This window comes from Macrosteles quadrilineatus, unplaced genomic scaffold (genome assembly GCF_028750875.1).
Source record: "Macrosteles quadrilineatus isolate MER2022 unplaced genomic scaffold, UCM_ALF_1.0 Scaffold_2__2_contigs__length_208266976, whole genome shotgun sequence".
In the NCBI taxonomy this organism is placed as follows: domain Eukaryota; kingdom Metazoa; phylum Arthropoda; class Insecta; order Hemiptera; family Cicadellidae; genus Macrosteles; species Macrosteles quadrilineatus.
The window spans coordinates 144,578,784-144,592,126 of record NW_026542595.1 but is presented as its reverse complement, the minus strand read 5'-3'; positions in this window follow the sequence as shown (position 1 = coordinate 144,592,126).

Here is a 13,343-nt window from a genome sequence, read left to right as displayed (position 1 = left end):
ACATGTCGAGGCTCTGTACACGAGTCTTAAAAAAAGGATATGCAAACTATTATACTGCTCAACTTTTTTAGGAAAGGGTAGGAAATCCATTTTTTACACGTTTTAATTCATCTTGGTTTGTTTACAATCAATGTTTTTGAATGATTAAACTTTGTTTGGATTAGGCCCGGAAATATTGATGTCATAAAGAAGGAGACGTATTGTATTTTTTGACGATGCGCATTGCATTTTGTACAGTGCTTAAAGGAAAATAAATCTAATTTCATTTAATTTCATTTCTCATTTCATTTTATTTCATTTAATGGAGTTAATAATGTATAGTATGAGTAATTGTATTGTGTTGATATTGATTATGGAAGAGGCAGGTATGCGATGGAATTGGAAGGTGATATCGTTGACTAGGCCTATACACTTTCTAAATTGATAATTACTCTTTCTACTGTAGGCTGCTATAAAATTTGTCTTAATACGTGTAAGCTAGCTGTTCTGATTTATACACAGTTTTAACTGACTACTCCCGTACGTAGGACGGGCTAACACCTCGTATAATTTAAATCGTATATAATTCAATAAAAATAAATGATTTGTAGCATTCAGTTCCTGTTCTATATTTGATTGACACACAGTCACAGATTAAAAATGGCATAGGCATACAACTTACGGGTTGAAACTGATTATTGACAAAAATATATTGCGTTTTTTTTATATTAAAGTAGATGGTGTAGTCGATGGTGTACTTTTGTGTAGTGGAACCATACTGCAATCACAGAATAGATATGGAGTGACCCACGTGTAACAAACAAGTCTAGCACTAATATTTATGAAGCATTATTTAAAATAGCTTAGTGTTTAATATTAAATATTTAATGTTTAGTGAAAGAGATTAAATTCCAGTTTATACGGAGAAATTTGTATACAAACATAAGCTACGACGTCATCATGAGGTACGTTATAAGCCTTCATAAGTTGTACTGATTTGGTCTGTTTTGTTGCATAATGGAGATGTCCGTTGAAATTAAATAAATAAATATAGAGAAGTTGAATTGGTAATAATAGTTTTATAGTTTGCACTGAGGAAGTGCTTACCACATAACCAATTAATATAGTATTGATAAGAGCAATTAAAGCAATATAAAATTACTTTGGATCTTTAAAAATTACCTATTCTGCGTTATATTCAAAACTGAGAATATAATGTTTAAAAGTTAATGTTTAGTGTTTAACATAAATAATTCCTACCAAAGGCCAACACATCGGCCCGCATAGGATTCCCACAAAAATCCTTTTTTAATTTAGCTGACGTTGGTTTACCATGTATGCAACTTTTATTTATCGTAATATACTTAATTGAAATAACAATTATTCGTTCATTCGTGTTAAAAGATAATATACAATCTATTGAAAACATTGCAAACGCATTGTAACAAATATTTAGATATTTTGTACAATTTTTCGATTAACTACTGTTTTGTAGGTAAACTTTACCAATTAACTCATTAGTGAAAGTAATAAATATATATATATTTTTTATATTTTAATATTTTTAAATTAAATTTAAAATAAACAATCTAATGTTTTGTCATTATGCACAATTTTTTGAATCCTAAATTGTGGTTTTAAGTGTAAATGAGTATTCAGATTAAACGAATCCTTGAACATTATAATTCCAGGTAGATAAACTTTGTTTAATGTGGTTTGCAAACACTAAGCACCTATCGTATGACTAAAGGTTACTTAGGACTTTTAATGCTTGTTGTACCTTTAAGGCTCAACATAATAGATTTGAGGCTGAAATTTATTAGCTTTAATTTGGTAGCTTGGATGCGGAAAATTAAATTTAATTTTCACTTTCTTTTATTTTAATATATTTGCATCTGCAATAATATAACTCACACACACCAGTGAAAGGAAATACTTAAAGACATAGTACAATTAAATGACGCACTTAAAATATAACGAGTATGCAAACTTATTTAAAACAGTTGAAACACGTCTTATTGTTTTAAAGTCTTACATTTGAACAATTACCAAGCAAAATGTTGATATAAAATAGTTCCTACTAAAACACTTCTAATGAAAGTATATGTTTTAAATTATATGCACGGTATACAGTGCACGGGCCGTCTTGAAAATATTACTACATTTCGTTGTTGTACCCGCGAACACGTTTTTATATATACTCCATGAAATAAAACTTGGAACTCATATGGAAAATAATATGTGACATTAACAATCCGACCTAGAAAACAAGAGCCCGTTATGAGATCTTTATTGTGCATTTAATGTGATGTATTACTGCATGTACGTCCAGTTTTTTGTTGAAACATATCCCGAGAAGAGCCCTAGTAGTAATGGAGCAATTTCAATATCATAATATGTCAAAAAATGTGAATAGGCCTACGGTAATATGTGTGTATAAATGTTTTATTTTATTTGATTGAACCTCTTTGGAGTAATATTACTAGAGCATAAATATAAATTTATTTATAGACTCTACGTAATATCATTGACTCATGTATCAATAATATAATTAATAATAATTAATATATAATTAATATATAATATATAATTAATGTAACTGATTAAATTGATATGGTAATATACAGTGTTACATATGCCAATATAGCACTTAACGATAAAGTTTTTTCGCAAATTCTACCGTAATAAATTATTTCATTTCAATTAAAAGGGGCTATTTTACGTTCTTTGGTATGACTTGTTTGAAAATGATACCCAAATGTTCAGAGGCACTTCCGTATTACTAAGAGTAGCCTACATTAATTTTTTTAATCTATGGATACTAAACTTGCAATACACATTAAATTCTATTATTTACTAGCAATAGCAGACTTAATTGTACTTAAAGTTACTTATTAAATATACTTATCCATTTAATAAATTTAAAAATTAATTTTGATTTCATTGTAATTTACCTACTGAAAGATTCGTGCGTTTGATTCGTAACTAAAGGTATTCTTACGTAATAGTCCTGACTTAATGAATATGTCTCGCAGCGAAATTGCCAATTTTGGTCACCATTTCCTCATTGCTAATCTAAAATATATAGAATATGGAAATTTGAGGACGTATTTAATGTTTTTTTTTTTTTTTTTTTCATGTTGACATATAAAGGGCGAATCCAAAGAACTAAGATTATAGTTTCTTGAGGAAAACGAACAATGGCGAAAGGTTTTGTAAGTTTGTGTATTTTTTTTACTACTTATTTTAAGTGTTTACAACATAAGCTAGCTGATTCAATTCAAAACTGTGTTTATAGGTACATAGTTTAAGTACCGTGGTTTGTAAATCGTACCTATCCTGATATTTTAATAATTTATCTTTAATCTTTATTATTTATCCATAAGCATAAATAACATAAAGTACCTTTGTTTCGTAAATTTTAACACAATGGAAATCGATCTATCCATGTAAATTTCATGAAAAATGCATCACAAAAAATGTCTAGCCTTGAAATATATTATATATATTTAAAGTCTCATTTTTAATCTCGGTTGATATATTTTAACTAATTTAAATTGGGATGTGATGAAATTCCTACGCTAACACGATACAGCAATAAATCTAGATGCTCGTATTTCCCATTGAATGCTAAAAACTAAATTAGAAAAAAAACCTTCAATATCTAACGTAGCACATACACATATACTTATTCATAATATAATTGCGTAACAATTCGATAGACATTTTGCCCTTCTTATAGTGAAATGCTCTATTGATTTTAATTAGGAAAGGGCAATAACTTAGTTTCGACGAAGGGAAGCTATAATGCCATATAATTAGAGTGAAACTGAAGAGACAATGCTGTGGAATGGAGATGTAAAGTTCCTCTTAGAACCACTTTTCCTTGACATTTAATTTGTATTTCTAACTTATTACTGTTCTCCTAACCAGTTTTCATTAAAAGGTTAATTTTTGACCATTGATGATAATTTCAACACTTAACTGTTCATTTAACCCTTTACTTTAATTATCCTCACAGAATTTTACAAATAATAATACTGAGAGATTGAGTTAATTAAAATTAGTAACATGGTTACCAAGATTTTCATACTAAGCTATGTATAATAAATGATTTAGAAAAATCTATGGATAATGCTTACTTAAGAAACGCACATTATTATCACTTACGGTAAAGATTTAAGAACGTAATTTTAAATGGTTGTGAACAAAATTCAATTAAACTTCTAAGTAAAATAGTTATTTTTTATGTATATTTTTAAATTGTATACCAATAAAACTTATTTGCTTGAATTAGTTGTAAGACCTATTGTAAAGAAACAAGAGTAAGAGAAAGTGAAAACTAACTATGGCAATCTTAGAAAAAATTGATATTGATCTAGGTAAAATCAGTAATTTATGATTTATATTCTTCAATTGTATGCTTTAAAACTAAAGGAATAATTATGTATATTAAAAAAAATTACATAGAGCAATAGACCAATCAATATTGTTAAATGATATCAAAAATGGATAGTTTTTATAACATTATTCAAATGTGTTTCTCTTCAAGCTTTGAGTAGTTTAAACTAATTTAAGGTCAATGGCCTAATGAAAGTATTACATATAGAAACAATCTCTTTGAAAGGCCCACTAATAATTACAGATGATAGAAGTCCCTGGTCCAATTAAGTCAACTGCTTCTTTACGAAGAAATCCAATTCATTTAATCGCAATTTTTGGAGGCTTTAACCTGGCTAACAAGTCTTTTCAACCCTTTCAATTAGTCTTTACTGGGTGTTTTCAAAATAATAATATCGATAATTATTTATCCTGAATACTGATCATATTAAAATAATTATATTATTTATGTATTTTGTATATTCACAAGAATTTATTCTGGCCTCGTACCAGTACTTTGCACATTTATAATTGCACTATAACTATAATTAATTTATATAAGCCAAACCGTTTGTTTTGCCACCCGTTTTTCCTTAGATTGGATGATTTACTGTATGAAAGTCATTTTTTAGTCAATTTTTATCTTAAACTCCGTTACACTTCCACTACCTTTAAAACCCTACAAAGGTTTACAAAACGTTATTATTTTCTGTCTTGTATAATTGTTACGCCTTTATTGATTCATCCAACCATTTAATTCGTGACTTTTATTAACGACATTATGTACTTAGTAATACTTGTTGCAATATCAAAATAGTAAGAAACGACGATACTTTAATGTGATATTCTGTTCTTCTTTTTTTGAATTTTTCATACGGAAAAAACATCAAAAATATATGAGTGCTCAAAAGGAATCAGCCACACACTAAAGCGTCATATGAAACTAGCAGTGGTTGCTGTAGAGCAGTCTTTGTTAGTAAAACACAATTCCACAAACCCGAACTCAAACCAACAACTTAGTCAAAAATGTCAGATAGGTATTTAAAGATTTATTAAATTTGTATTACTATTTACTGTATATGCTACCTCCACAGGGGTATTTGGTAGAAAGTCATAAACGTATGCATTGGTTGATATGCTCATTAAATTAAAGGTATTTATTAGCATAATATAATGCCACACACTTGAGCTCAAAAGAACAACTGAACATAAAATAGCCTAGTATCTGTTCAAAGATGCAAAATGGCAGAATCAAGAAATCTTTGAACGGCTGCCATTTTTGACTCGGTTGTCCGTTTGAATTCAGGTTTGCAACATTGTATTGTACTAGTAAAGACACTTTGATGTCCATATCAACCTATGCTTACGTTTAAAAAATTCTTCGGACCCCTAATGGGCGTCCCCTGAGGAGGTAGGGGGTCACTGAATACGTGTCAAAACAGTATTGTTTGTCCGAGAGACATTTTCTAAGTTGTTTAGGTGAATATTAAACATTTAAAAAAATACGAAGCCGATTTGGGACTTTTAGAACATCCTGTATATTAAGCTATGTATAATAAATATATAATTAATGTAATTGAAGTGTGCACCCTCTAGTACTATTTTCTTTTCTTTGTATGTAACCAAATAATTAAATTTTTGAATTTGAAAACGATTTACAAAATTATGAATGAGTATAATTCTTAAATAAATTCCACATGTAATTTAAATGTTGAAAATTGAATGACAGTTTCATAGTTTACAATCATTTTTTTACCAATTACAATTACAATTATTTTTGCTGTAATTCTGTTGAGCATGGTTAAAATTGTTGTCAGCTGCATTGGGGTTGCCCCAAAAAAGAATATTTGAATCTAACTGAGATATTTCTCGACTGAAGGTTCTTAACGTTTACAAGATTAGGGAGTTCCTTGACACCTGAATAATTTAATCAGTTTCAGAGCTCGTTGAGCTCTCCTTAACACTGACTTCTGCTTTGTCTCTATTACGAACGTTCCTTTTAGTAAAGAATCTTGTATAATAACATGCATAAAATCTCATCAGTTCCTAAGATTACAATATATAACCGCTGATCTATGAACTATTTATTTATCAGATGTAATAAACTAAAATAGTAACCAATCACCATCATAAAAAAAAAGTTAAGGTAGGGGGAACAAAATGATATACCAATTATATAAAAATCTAGGTTAAGCATATAAGGTCTTTATTTTAATATTGCTTGTAGTTCATTATAAAGTTTTCCCACATATTAATTTACGTGAAGCAAAACAACTAATTTGGTATTTAATACTAAAACGTTATAGATATTAAAAGGACAAACGACATTAAAAAATAGTTTGATTAAATTCTATTTTAAATGGATTCAGTTTCAAAACTGAGTACATTCCACATATGTCATATTCAAATTGGTAATATCCTACTTTTAATTATCTACAGGGCTTGCATTTCCAATTTCCAGAGGATTGGAATTCCAAGTAATACATTGTAAGAAGCTACGTGAATATATTTTAAGCTGCAATAAATATTTCAATATTAAATAGAGTTTAATGTGGTTCAAATGATTGAGCAGCTTTAGTAGCATGGGTTTCTTTTTACTCCTAATCATAATGGTTTTTTATCAATAAGCATCATATACATTTTGGAGCAGTTAACTGTACGCCTATTTACATTTTAATTACATTTTGTATAACACGAAGAATATAGTTTTAAACGGGGTTTGAACATAATTCTGGTTAATTATTATGTTATATATCTGATAATGAAAGGTAAAACTGATTTTTATTTATTAGTAGACAGATTTTATGACGGGGAAATCTAGATGACTATAAACGGAAGTAGTTTAGCTCAATTGCAAAAGGTAATCCATTTTGACATGTACCTAGTTAAGCTAAAACTCGTCTAAGTAAATAAAATAAACCACAATGAAAAGAAACAAATTGTTCTTTCGTTTACTATTTTACAAATAATATATAAAACGTGCCTTTACCTTTTACTGGTTAATACTTATCACTAAAGGGACCTTACAAAAGTTCAGTATACAAAAACCTTAAACTAAAAAGTTTATAAAAGCTGTATAGCATATTTGGACAGGTTTTTTTATTAGCAATATGTTTGAGCAAACGGATTTTAGGAGATAGCTCAAGTCGAGTATTGCACCGCTTTTGTACATCCATTACAGTTTTAATTTTCTCATTTATTGTTTTAGCAAGCAACTAAAACAAATCTGTAAACAAAATTAAACATTAATCAGAAGGTAATATTTGGGTTTTATAAGTATTATGTAACATCATCTTATAGAATATATATTAAAAACGTTATAGTAACAATTTTAAAGTCTAACCTACTGATTATTTGTGTTGTCAAATGTCCAAGCTATGTAAAATGCAAACAACGCATTGTATAAATTATGGTGTCAAAGTTGTGTTTGAAACAGCAGTTATACACGTTATACAGTCTTCCATTCGGAACCTCTTCGTTTGCCGATATTATAGGGGGTTTTACATCACCCCTATTTCATCAATAGTAATGTAATCTTATTAGTAACTGCTATGGCCTGACACAGTCTTAGATTCACGTCAACTTCCATGACTGTCTCAAATCTTTATTCAGTTAATGAGATGAAATTTGGCCACGATTATAAAATTGTTTTCAGCAAAACAGGTTACGTTGCTGTATAAATGGAGAATATGTTATCACATAACAAATTCCACAAAGCTTAACAATAAATATTCAGCAGATTTTTAAGCAAGTTTCATTGATATTAATGTGTAAACCGGTAATGTGAATGCAAACCATAAATTGCCAAATTTTGGTTTCGCCTATTACTTTTATATACTTGTATGTCAAATGGTAAAGAAATTCCCCACAAGGCTCAAGATCTCTTGTTATAAATAAATGTATAAGTGTGTTTTTATAAAAACAACTAGGTAATATGTTTCATTAAATTTTACATCAATGAAAAATATATAATACTATTTTGATATTACTACACTTTATGTATTAACATTTAAATGAAACTTATGTATCAAATACATGTTTTAATTGGATAAAGCCTTACCTGCAACTTATTTGATTTATTTTTTGTCTTTAATACTTTAGCATTGCTATATTATGATTTAATTACTAACACAACAAATTTATACTTTACACCTTGATAAAATCTTATATATCTGTAAGATAAGTTGTAATAAGTGGGGAATCCACAGAGGTTGAAAGGTTCTATGAAGCCTAAGGTTATTAAATTCTCTTCCTCTGTAAGGCATGCTGTGCACGCTTCCTTTTAAGCATAAGATAGTGATATTGGTTAAGTAATACTTGTAAACGTCAGCCTAATTTACCCACAACTAATTTAGTAAGCTCAATGAAAAAAAGTACAACAAAACTTCTTTATGTATTACCGGTACTAGAAAAGCTATAAAAATCGGGTATTGATACAGGAAGTGTGTTTCTGAAAATGTCTTTGAAACAAATACTTTTGCAAATGTTTATGAAGAAATTATTAACCTTTATTTCTTCATTAACTTTTCAATTGCAAAAGCCAATTTATGCAGTTTGTTGTTAGAATGGCGATCAAGATAAAAAATAATGTGCTATTAAAAATAATAATTATTCACAATAGTAACGATGATGATTACATTAACTTATATAACTAAATATCAATACACAAATATTAACAGCAACTAAACATAATGAAATATAAATCCAAATATATCGATAGCAATAATGTTATAAATTGTTGATTATATTGACAATGTCACTTGTTTTTGTAGCTTATGCTATGTAATCTGTAAAACGTTTATGTGACAATAAAGATATATTTATTTATTTATTTATTTGTTATAATAATAATAAATGCAACAATAGTTGTGAAATTATTGTAAAGGTGAATTAATGCTTAGTAGCCTAATGTCGTAATAACTTGTTTGTAAAAAACCTTGTAGAATTAATTATTAGCTAATTTAGAAAGTACACCAATTAATTATAGCATATTTCAAACAACAAGGTGCGTTTGTTAAAATGCAATAATACGTAGCGTGTACTACTAAGGTAGAAAAACGTCCCATTTTCCTAACGGCCTAGTGTCCATATCACAACATTTTGTTGTTAAAAACATGCTAATTTCTAGAGCATTAAAGCAATAAGACTCTAGAATAGAGGAACAACATTTAAAGTATCATCAAACTGACTAAATACATGAATCAGCCGTTATTCATTTATAATTATGAAACTTGGTAAAAACAATAAAATTAAATATGTCACGATCAATAAAAGGTAGCGTAAATTATATTATATGCACACAAGTAGCTTGAGTACTATTTCTATGTAATAAATTTTTTTATAAAATAACCTGATTTATCAAAGTTTGGCTATGTTACTAAAATTTCGAATAACAACAACATAATATAGATGTATTTCTATGTTAGGAATGTTGCCAACCATATTACCACGAGGGTAATGGGCCAGAAATGACACACAACTGTGTATAATGGGGATGCAAATTCACAACTGCCTCCAACCACAATTAGGATTTAATGGCTTAGCCACTGATTGAATTATAGGCTAAAATATCTAAGTTCATTGTACAATTCATGTACAAGTTAAAGAATGCTATAAATTTTATCAAATTACAGTGAATAGTATATTTTAAAATATATATTTATATACAAAAATATACATACTGTTAATGGTTTTTTTTACATTTATCAAGTTTATTATAGCCAATTATTTACACACCGTTTATGCCATGAAATAAATTATAAAAAGCAAACACATGAATCAGAAAATCAAAGATGTATATTCATATTCACCACAACGTAAGTTTTCGATCACCATTGCAAATATTTGTAGATATATATATATATATATATATATATATATATATATATATATATCAATTGTTTTACTATTTGCAATGATAGGTTCCAAAAACATGCACCGGTATGTGGTTATTTCGCAAGCATTGTTTACTGTAAATCCCTTTAAAAAGAATATGAAAATACGGGTCTACTGAGAGGTTGGCTGAGTGGTACATTAATAATTATTAAGGTTTACATTTTTTTTAATTTTTTTTAAACTTCACTGTTTAACCGTCTAAATTTAAACAATCTGTCTTATTAATTATGCAATTTATTTGTTAGGAAATATGTTTACTGAAATCGTAAGCTGAAAGGCTTATTTAGCAAGCAAGTTAGTATATGTAATTTGAAAATGTTTTAATGTTTAATATATATATAAATGTGTTATAATATGTAAAATAATACATAACACTAACCATTCGACCTAGAAAACAAGTATTAGTTATGCAATATTTTTGTACAATTATTATAATTAATTATTTCTACGTTTACCTTTGTTGAAGTGGGTACCAGAAAATATAGGTTCAAGTGCATAGGTTCAATTGTGACAAATTTTCTGAAAGACATGTTGTAATTTGTTCTAGCGTATTAGAAATAACGGTTTACTCGGAAACTAATACCAATATATTAACCTAGAGTTAACTTTGAGTTAAACTAAAGATAATACGTAGTGCAATATGTTATTTAACCTGTTCTAATGAATATCCGAAAATGAATTTATGTTGTTGCCATTGAGTAAGTTAATGGTGTTACGCATGACAATACATGGATCGTTTGTATGGTTCATATTTTGTTTGTACACAGAAAATATTGTTAAACTAAAGCCAAATGACGTGAGTGGTTATTTAAAATAAACATTATTTAAATTATTAACAATATTTATTTCCCCTGAAATCGGGGCTTGTTTTATGAAAAGGTTTGTAATTAAACCCATTCCTCTATAGCATTAATGGTTCTGAACTAATGGATACGCCTCGCAGCAAATTTACCCATTACCATCATATTTCATGTATATATACCGTATATTCAGGTATATACCGTTAAATGTATATTTAGAGTATTCTGAGTAGTCAACTCTGTCACGACTTAAAAAATGTTTTAATGACAAGCTAACGTAAACGGGAACGATTAAAATAATGGAGCATTAAATAAGGTGCGGTAAACAAGGTGAGAACGTTTTTATTAGTTATAAATCATAAAAAATATATAAATATCAGTAATTTACTTCCATTAGAGCAGTGGCAAAATTAATTATGTGCTTGTATCGTAAAAATTAGGTACTAAAAAAAATTGGGTTAGTAGAAAAGTCTAGTCATCCCATTATTTACATCATCTCCTTGCTTACTTAAATTTATTTTTTCAACAAAGAAATACATGGTCCTTAGCTATGCTTGCCTACATGCAAACTTATCCGGTTTAAATGAGGTCGAATGAATTTGTTATGATACTTTTACATAAAGCAATATATTGCTTGATGTGACAAAATCTACAACAAACTAATGTTATTCTCAATAACGCCTAAGTATGGCCAATAATTTAGTATTAACAGTAAATTATGCATTTATTTTATTAATGCAATCAATTAAAAAAATTACCAGAAGATTGTCGTTATAATATTATCAACTGCCATTAATATAGTTAAATTTAAATATACATAATTTAGCAATTACGACCTTAAGTTGGTGATAATTGCAATCCCCTTCTTTGTACAGATCATTAAATAATTACAAGTGATAGAATTCCCTGGTTTAATTAAGTGAACGGCTTCTTTAAAGTGAACCTCTGTTAATTTAGACGCAATTCAATTAGGGCTTTTATCTGGTTAACAAATTTTATTTGCATGATGTAATGATTAGGATTGATCTTAAATATGTTTAATCACATCGCTTTCGTCTATATGTGGTACTTAAATAATAATGAGTAAGGATTATAGTTCTATACCAATTTTATGTATTCAAATTCAAATATATTTATTTAAGAAATTTCTACAGCTAGGCCTCGCTAAGTTTACAAAACCTATCAGTGAAGTCCAATTAACACATAAAAGAAACAAACCAATTTTAATTTTATTATTTTCTAAAAAAAATATATATATATATAGGCCTATATATAAATCTACAACTTTTAAGGTGGTTTTTGGTGATCTGTTTATTAGAGCATTTCTTGTATGTACTGGCCTTTGAGATTGGTTATATACACACTGTTTCAATGGTTTTAAAATAAATTATTGTACATAAAGAGTACATATGTATATAAAGAGCAAAACAAAACACACATCACAAGCTTTATAAAATAAAATAAAATTTTCTTTATTAACCTAAAACTGAAATAACCCTACGAATAATAAGTGTTCCTTGTGTGTATGCTGTATCATTTGGCGGGTTTATATTCATAAAAGTTTTAAATCACACATCCATCCCTTGAACACCTCCTCGATTGCCAAGGTCCTTACTCTCAACTTATCAGTGTTAACGCCAGCTTATCAGTAACTTCCATCCCCTGGCACAGTCTTTAAGTCACGCCAACTCCCAATTTCTTAGTGACCGCCTTGAAACCCTTTTATATTGTGAGATATTATCTAGCCTCTAAAGTAGAGAAAATTCATATCAAACAACATTATACTGTATGTGTCTCTGTATGGGGTCTAAAACATGTTGTAAAATAGTAATGAGAACGTAAGGCTGACCAATGTATATACTGTAGTTTTTTTAGATGTACTAGATGTACTTAGATGTCTAAGTATATAAAATGTCATAAAAAGGCTTGCAGGTATATATCTTTTCCAAAATCTGTTTATGCATATTTTATTATGAGAAGTGAATTTTTTTTTTATATTTAGAAGTCATAAAATAAAGTTATAGTCAATTTTATAAAAGCTAATCTGTACATCACTAAAATATAATTGTCCTCCGGAAATGTAGTTTTAGTTAAGAAACTCCTGTTAGGGAATATGAGTCATCACGTAAGCTGTTGCTAAGTAAGTTGTAAGTGTGTCTATACACACTGTAGCACTACTTCCATTAGAAAATTACTGGATCTTTGACGGCCTGTGGGACAGAGCAAGGCCACACTATAGTACTATAGTACACTATAGTATAGTGTGGCCTTGGGCAGAGCAGGGGTAAT